The sequence below is a fragment of the Sminthopsis crassicaudata genome, chromosome 1, assembly GCF_048593235.1.
Source record: "Sminthopsis crassicaudata isolate SCR6 chromosome 1, ASM4859323v1, whole genome shotgun sequence".
NCBI lineage: Eukaryota > Metazoa > Chordata > Mammalia > Dasyuromorphia > Dasyuridae > Sminthopsis > Sminthopsis crassicaudata.
Genome location: NC_133617.1, coordinates 397,234,436 through 397,244,069, shown reverse-complemented (window position 1 = coordinate 397,244,069; position 9,634 = coordinate 397,234,436).

Here is a 9,634-nt window from a genome sequence, read left to right as displayed (position 1 = left end):
AAAATCTGCTGCTCTATAACTTCCACCCACTGGGCCCAATTCTGCTTACATGGGATAATTTTTTTTCCTCAAAAAACAAATAATTCCTATGCTACACAAATTGTTTCTAAACATAGGAAATGATGGAATGCTGCCTGATTTCTTTTGAAAGGAAAATGTGGTCTTGATTCCAAAACCTGACAAAGACACCACTGAAAAAGAAAATTAGAGGCCAGTCTCTCTTATGAATATACATGCAAAAATGGTAAATAAAATTATGGCAAATAGAGTACAAGGATATCTCAGAAGACCTATTCATCATGATGAAGTAAAGTTTTGTCCCAGGCATACAAGAATGATTCAACATAAGGAAAAGTTAACATAATTAAATAAGAATTGTAGCACTTTCAATAAGAAAAATTTTTTTTGAAATGCATGAGCCTTTGAATCCTAAGTCAAAACTTTCAAAGTTAAGAGTTCTTCAGAGTCTAACCTCTGCCTGAATAGTACTTCTCTTAAAAATATTAACCCTAACCCTAAATCAGTAGGTAAATGGGCAAAATTCAATATTTATTCATAATTTTTTAAAAATCCTGAAAAAATTAAAATTATAGGATTTAGAACTGTAAGGGATCTCAGATTTAGTTCAACTTTGTCATTTAACACATGGGAAACTCAGAAATTCTATTTTTTTTTTTTTTAAGGAATTCTTAACCCTGTGAGATGCTTTCACTCAAAATGAAGAGTAAACATCTACACAGGAATAACAATAGAGGTCCTTCTAAGTAGGCCATTGTTCTTGGATGAGATGTATTCAGTCTATTCCACAATGGCCACACTCAGTTTCCCAATAACCTTCTAAACCAGTGTATACCTTCCTTGCCACCACTACCCTAATTGTATTGTCTTTCTCATTAAAATATAACTCCTTGAAAGTGGTACTTTCTTTGCTTTTGTCTTCAACTTTAATACAGTGTTTGGCACGTAGCAAGCTTAATGAATGCTTTTTCATTCATTTGTTGATGGATCAATTGATTGATCTGTTCATACATATCTTAGATCCCCCGTCTAGTCTCCTGTGTATTAGAAATACCATGAATTTTAATTATTTTAAAAGTAACATTTACAGTTATTTTTTCCATATCGTGACTTTCCCCACTGAATTTTCCATATATCACCAGTCAGCATAAGAAATTAAATGGGAATTTTTTGGAAATTTTGCAGAAACTGTAGATAACACTCAAAGGCCAGTAGATGACATAGAAAAAATTCAGAGACTCAGAAATGCATATAATATATGGATAATATTGCTTAATAGTAACATATTTTATCTTTTAACACCACAACAATTCAGACTTCTCTGGTATGAAGGGAGGACTGAAAAATTTTACACAAAATTTCCAGATCACAGCCATGCAAGGTCCCTAACCCCTAGGTTGTGAAAGAAATAATTGTATTTTGTTCTTCTATGACTCTTTCTTTTGATAATCTCCAACCCAGAAACTGAATCTTTCTTTGTAATAAAGAAAAGAATTAAACCAAAATAGAGATTGTGACTTTGTCTAAGAATATATTCAATATTATATCGCTATTGCTCCTTGCCTCTGTGAAGAAAAGATCTGTATGCTTCATTATCTGTCCTATGGGATTGATTGGTTACTAAAATTTCTCAGAGTTTACCTTTATTTCAGTGTTCTTTTCATTTAATTTGTATCTACAATTACACATTTACTAAAGTAAAAATACCCACACATTCATATATAGGTGATATGTATATATGAGGTATATGTATATGTATTATACAAGTGTATACATATCTTTGGTTTACCTCTCTCTGCTTCAGTTCATGCAAACATTCCCTTATTTCTTATAAATATTTGTTGTTTCTTCCTAGTAATTGCATTAGAAAATATTGAATTATCACTACTTGTAGGTTACATGATGCCATAGCTAGGAAAACCTAGAACTTGATTGAATAAAAAAATTTATTAATCACATTCCTACATATGTGGATACACTATACAACTTCATTTATTAGATATGAGAAAGCAAGCTATTAAACAAAACTGTATGTTGCAAGTAAAGGAAATTCAAGGGACTTTCCTTGATGAGTTCATTCTCTTGAGTTGACAGAGAAGTAAGTCTTTGGAATTTTGGAAGTCACCTCTTTTCTGATCTGTACGTGCAAACTTTGTGAGGGGAAAAGGCCTATGTTTAATTCTCAGTAACTCAGTCTGCTCCAAGATGACTTGATTGGTTCATATTAGAAGATGGAATCTTTTTGGAGAAGCAAAAAGTGGTAGTCTGTGAAAGGAAGCTGACACTTTGATTTTGGCCTTTTTCCTTCCAAAAAAGGAGTAGCAGCAGTGTGTATATGCGCATGTGTGTGCGCACACATACATGCTAGGGCACACTCACAAAGAGGTTTAGTTCCATAGACATATATGAGAGGTAGTCAAGTATAGTGGAAAATAGATAGATTTAGGAATTAGGAAAGTTATGTATAAATCCTTGTTATGTTAGCTAGCTCTGTGACTGAGAACATGTTATTTAACTTTTCCATCTATAAACAGTATGATGATATGTACACCTTGTGAGATGTTATTATTTATGTGTGACTTTTGTGCAAGCAGTCTTGCCAGATACAATAGCAATACCTACTCATTGGAATGACCAAAGGATTTTGATCAACAATTCTCTTTTTTGTTGTTGTTGTTGTTGTTGTTGTTGTTTTTTCCCTGCGGCTGGGGTTAAGTGACTTGCCCAGGGTCACACACTAGGAAGTGTTAAGCGTCTGAGACCATATTTGAACTCAGGGTCCTCCTGAATTCAAGGCTGGTGCTCTATCCACTGCGCCACCTAGCTGCCCCTGACCAATAATTCTCAAAAAAAAGTTTAGTTCAACTCTGTCATTTAACACATGGGGAAACTCAGGAATTATTTTCTGAAAAATATTTGAAAACTATTCATCTCAATAATTAAAATAGCTGTAGTTCTCACTCTTATTTTCACTAGGCAAAAATGGATTTTTAAAAAAGCAAAGCTAAATTGTGATGGACACTGTACTCATTGTTATTCGTAAAATTGCAGGTGAAAATACCATGTCCTTGACTTGAGTGAGATATATAGGAAAAAAATTGGTCTGCAAATTAGGAAAACTATTCATAAACTGAATCTTTCACACAGAGTAAATTTTGGCAAAACATTTAATCTTGTCAAATCTTAATGTCACCATGGGTAAGATGGTAGAGTTAAATTAAATTCCTTTTAAAGTACCTTCCAGACATTCTCTAATTTTGAAACATGTTTTTAGTATGACAGTGAAATTTTATAATAGCTTTTTATTTTTCAAAATGCATGCAGAGATAGTTTTCAACATTCACCCTTGCAAAAACCCTGTGTCTGAATTTTTTCCCCCTTCTCCTCCCCTCCCCTCTCTCCTAGACAGCAAGCAATCCAATTTAGTTTAAATATGTGCAGTAGAAAACAATTAAAAAAAAAACTATTTGTACAAGTATTTCTTTGATGAGTATGTATCTTTTCCCCATTGAATGATTTCAAAACAGTTTCCCACTTTGAGTAGCTGATCTTCAGGGGTTGTCCCTGTATCAAAAGACATTAATCTGTGGTCTTTGGTGATGAGTCCCTCTCTATTTGACTAGACTGTTCTTATCTGGATGATAGTTGCTGAGCCCAGACCAGAACCCTTTCTAGTTTGGGAGTACCTGCCCCAAATTGCTCTCACTTGTAAAGTCTTTGAAAATCTAGTATCACTTCTGTACCATGATGAGGCATCAGGGAAGGATGTCAATACAAATATATTTAATACCTAAAAATAGAAACAACTTAAGGACTCTGGGTCTAAACCTATAGAAACTCTTATCACCATTTTAAGAAAGGTAAATATACTAGATCATGAATAGGATTGAATGAGATGAGGTGAGATCTTTCAAGACAATTGTGAAAATCGAGTAAGGCTTCATCTACTTCAGAGTTTTAGTAGGCCTGAAGGACTTTGAGCATTGAGTCAAGGGCATACCTTCCAGCTATCCTCCCATGACATCATTTCCTCCCTATTTCAGTCAAATATGGGCAACTATGTACTTATTGGTCAAGTTCAATTTCGTGGGTAGATCTCCAGTTTAGAATGTAAGACTCTCAGCCAGTGAGGATGAGGGTCAGTGGTGGGAGGGGGCGTTTGCGTTAGGGATTAAAGGTGCTGTCCTGCCCACAGGAAGCGCTTCCTCTCTTCGATTGTCTGCTCCAACGGTGGGACACCCTTCTCTCAAGAATGTACAATAAACTTTGCTTTTCCCTAGAGCTCTCTCCAGCTTTTTTATTAAATGGTGACCCCTCACCATTCCCGTACCACACAGGATCATATAATTAGATTTGGAAGCAACCTTGAAAGTTATTTAGTTCAAACTCATCATACAGATTAGGAAACTGAAGCCTGATGAGACTAAAAGCTTTTCTCAGGGTCACAAAGCTAGGGAATGAATCAGGTCTTTTGATTCTCGATGACTTCTAATTCAGTTCAGAAGGTATAGAATCAGACAGCTGTGAAGCTGGAGGTGAAATCTTCGACTATAGAACTCATTAAGTGACTAGAACTAGAAGAGCACTGTACATAGTGATAGCAAGATAGTGCAATGATCAACTAGGATAGACTGGTTCTTCTCAGCTTCTTCAGTGATTTAAGACAATTTCCATACACTTTGGATGGAAAATGCAATCTGCATCCAAAGAGAGAACTATGGAGTATGCAGGCTGAAGCATACAATTTTCACTTTTTCTTGCCTTTTCTTTCTCAAGGTTTTTTCCTTTTGTTATGATTTTTTCTTTCCCAATATGACAATATGGAAATACATTAAAAATGATTGTATATGTTAACCTATATCAGATTATTTGCTGTTTTGGGGAGGAGGATAAAAGTGAAGGAGGAAGAAAAAATTTGGAACTCAAAATCCTGCAAAAATGAATGTTGAACATGTTATTCCTCAATTGTTAAATGAATGGTCAAAGAGTATGAACAATTTTCAGATAAATTAAACCGAGTTATAGTCCTATGAAAAAATGCTCTAAATCACTATTGGTTGGAGAAATGTAAATTAAACAACTCTGAGGTACCACCTAACACCTCTCAGATTGGCTAGGATGACAGGAAAAGATAAAGATAAATGTTGGAAGGGATGCGAGAAAACTGAGACACTAATTCATTATTGGAGGAGACATGATAGATCTATCTCACATAAACAAAACCTCTTTGGAGGGTCTTAAATTGTTTTAAGAGCATAAAGAAGTCCTAAAACCATAAAGTCTGAGAATTGTAGGATTAAATAATTCTCATGGTCCCTTTTTAGACCCCATTATCAGCTCATCTGTAAAATGAGAATAGTAGTGTTTGCAAATTAACTGTCTCTCAGGACTATTGTGAGAAAAGTGTTTTGTGAGGCACAAAGAATTCTAAAAAATTCAGCTACTATGATTCTCTTTGATTCTGGTTCTTCCTTCAGCAACATTTCTCACAGCAACCAAATAAAGTAGTCCTCATTTACCCAATCTATCTCTTGAACTTATCAAAGTCTACTGAATATTCTATTCATCCCTTTCAGGATCAGCCTATTTCCTTGACCCTTACCCATTCAAATGCCCACTCACTCCTTATCTGAAATCTTCTAAAACAAGAATGACCAACAATGATCCTAGATTTACAAACAACTTTTCTCTAAAATTTCAATATGACCCTTAAAGCAATTGTGGGGTGAGAAAAAAATTCAGCAAGCTTATTTAGATTTTAAGATGAAAATGTATATCATGTATCTACATATTTCTTAGAAATGGGAAAACATGTGTTCAGAGAAGGGCAAATCATCTAATCTAGTTGGAATATAGCATATGTGAGGGTCAGTGGTATGAGATATAAAACCAAAAAGGTATGGGGCAGGCAGCTTGTGAAGAGCCACTAAGGCTCTCAGCCCATACTTATATTCAAGCTTTCCTGGATGTTTGACAAAGCTCTGTCAACCTTCTCTGATTAAAGTAGGGAGATGAACAACACCTGACTCTCCTCTAGCCTCTATTATAAAAATATATCATATGTAATATGTTTAAAAATACCTGGCATATTGGAGAGCATTCTGACATTCCGCCCTCTCTATATTGGTTCTCAGGAGTTTTATCCCAGTTTTTGCTACCACTAGACTTTAAATAACCTTCCCAATCTCGTCCTCTACTTGTTGAAGTCATACTCATTTTCAAAGGTTACCTCTTCCTTGGAGTCTTCCATAATCTGAATTCCTCCTCCTTTCATCCTGCCAGCACTTTGCTTAAAACCTCTCCCGTGTCCCTGATTTATCCAGTTTTCTGTTTTCTGATAGACTGTGCTCTTTGTGAGTCACCTATCTCAAAAGAGCCCAGTGCAGAATTATAGATACAATAGGTATATAAAAATAAGAAAAGATTTGTAGAACTGAATGATTTTTTCTCAATCTTCATCATCTGAATATTTTTATTGTAAACTTAATCAGTTAGCCACCTATGCCTTGCATAAAACAGTCATTAAATAGGCATGGTTTTTGTACTGTGGACTTTGCAATTAAAAGAACATTGATACAAAGAGATGGAAAGCTCCCACACACATTGGAGCTGAACCAAGAGGAAACTCAACAATCCCTCACTGTATAAGTGAAATAAAGGGCCCCTGTCCAGCCAGAGGGGTGAAAGGAAGGGAGTGTGCTATTTGGGCAGGGTGGATATCAAGGGAATTTCTCCACTCTGTTAGGGAGGGCTTCATGGAGGAGACAGGACAAGATTTCTATTAACCCTTGAAGATCTCCCTTCTTCTAGATCTCCCTTTCTCTCTACTCTGATTTCTCTAAACATATTCTCTCCCATTTTTTCCTGTGATTTTCCCATTCCCTTTATGATTCAGAATAGGAATTCCTAATTCAAGGGTCCATGGACCATCAAGGGGCTTTTGATATTAGGTGGGGGGAAATTCTGTCCTTTTTACTTATTTTTAACTGAAATCTAGCATTCCTTTCAGTTATGAATGTAGGCAGCAAATACTAAGATTTTACCATATTGGTAAAGGGTTCCTTCCATAACATTAAAAAAATGATGAGCCTCTGATCCAGAACATAGAACAAAGAATGTCAGAGGCAAAAAATGTCAATACATAGAGTATAGGATATTAAAGCTACAATGGATTACATGATCAATCCATCCCTCTGAATTTGCAGATGAGGAACCAGGTCTTGTTTAAGCTAATCAGTGGCAGAATAGGGAGCAGGACCTAAATCTTCTCTAATACTCTTTACTGACAGCTAGTGAAACAGTGGCTGGGGCTGGAATCAGAAAGGCCTGAGTTTAAATCTTAACTCTGACACTAGCTGTGTGATCTTGAACAAATCATTTAACTTCTATCTAATTGTTTCCTTAAATGTAACATGGGGATCAAAGTAATACCTACCTCACAGGGTTGTTACGAGGATTGATCAGTTGAGATAACTTTTATAAAGTGCTTTGAACAGAGTCGACCTGATTTCAGAAAAGTCTGGAAGACCTACATGAACTGATGCTAAGCGAAGTGAGCAGAACCTAGAAAATATTGTACACAACAAGAAGATTATGTGATGATCAGCTGTGGATAGATTTGGCTCTTCTCAACAATTTGATGATTCAAGGCAATTTCATTAGACTTGTGATGAAAAGTACCATCCTTATCCAGAAAAAGAAACTATGGAGATTAAATGTGTATCAAATGAAGAGAGCCACCTACTGTGGGAACTGAGCAGGGATCTGAACATAGCATTTTCACTCTTTTTCTTGTTGTTAGCTTGCATTTTGGGTTTGGTTTTTTTTTTTCATTTTTTTTCCCCTTTCTGATCTGATTTTTCTTGTGCAGCAAGATAATTGTATAAATATATATTCATATATTGGATTTAACATATTTTAACATGTTTAACATATGTATTGGGTTACTTGCCATTTAGGGGAAGAGGTGGGAGGAAGGAGGGGAAAATTTGGAACACAAGATTTTGCAGGAGTCAATGTTTAAAAAATTATCCATACATATGTTTTGAAAATAAAAAGCTTTAATAAAAATATGTGGAGGGGCAGCTAGGTGGCGCAGTGGATAGAGCACCAGCCTTGAATTCAGGAGGACCCGAGTTCAAATGTGTTCTCAGGCACTTAACACTTCCTAGCTGTGTGACCCTGGGCAAGTCACTTAACCCCAGCCTCAAAAAAAAAAAAAAAAAAATGTGGATCAAAGCATATTATTATTTTTTTTTTTTCCTGAGGCTGGGATTAAGTGATTTGCCAGGGTCACACAGCTAGGAAGGGTTAAGTTTCTGAAGTGTCTGAGATTAGATTTGAACTCAGGTCCTCCTTAATTCAGATGTGGTGCTCTATCCACTGCGCCACCTAGCTGCTCCTATTATTTTTTTTCTAATAGTATTTTCCCCCCAAGACAGTAAGTAATTTGATATAGGTTAAACAAATGCAATTCTAACATATATCCATATTCACTAAAAGCATCATATTTCTACCTTGTTGTTTGCTTGTTTTTTTTTCTTTCTCATGTTTTTTTCCTTTTGATCTGATTTTTCTTGCACAACATGACAAATATAGAAATATGTTTAGAAGAATTACACGTTTAACCTATATTGGGATTGTTTGCTGTTCAGGGGAATAGGGAGAAGAGGGAGAGGTCCTCCTCTTTTTTCTTCCTCCCTTTCTCTTTCTTTCTTTCTTCCCTCATTCCTTCCTTTCTTCCTTGCTTCCTTCTTCCTTTCCTTTTCCTTTAGATCCTTTCCCCTAACCTCTTCCTCCTCCTTCCCTTTTCTCCTTTTCTCTTCCCTCCTCTTCTCTCTCATAGGGTATACCTACAAGTGATCTGCCCAAAGGAATGTAAATTTTGATTTCACCACAAGATATCTTGGAGTTTAAGGGCTATATTTCTTTAATGACCATGTCTTAAGTCTAAATCACTCTGTCTTTTATTGTTTGATCAACAATAGTTCTCAGGGCAAGCCTACAGGCTCATTATTTGAGCTCTGACTGCTCAGAGGGAATGTAAATAGCAATTGTTTCTGTTTCAGCCAGTACTTTGAAGATTTTCCTCTCTCAGATTGATTTTTTTTTTAAACTAGGTAAAAGAAGCCATCATTACCTTAGTCAAATTGAGACCTGGGAAAGACCTTAGCTTAAAAAGGCTAAGGACTCCCACAGCATTCAGGGCCATCTCCAGTCACACTGTACATACATTCTATATCTGGCCACTGGACTCAAATGGCTCTGAAGAAGAAAGTTAGGCAGGTGACTTTCCACAGCCTTCCCTCACTTAAATCTAATTCATTTGCAAGTCCAGGTATCATTTTCCTAATGTCTTGGTTGTCTTCAAGGAAGGACAAGCAAACATGTTTGCAATATATCTGTTTACTTGTCTCTCCCATTGTAAGGTTCTGGAGAACAGGACTGCCTTTTGATTCTTTTAATATACCCAGTTCTTAAAACCATTCCTGGCACATAAAACCATAGCAGGCACTTTGACAAAGTCTCTCTCTTAAGTCTACTATCTCTCAGTAGATAAGATAGTAAGGTGAATATAGAACTAATTAAGTAACTGGATCTTTAGAATAGTTGTCAA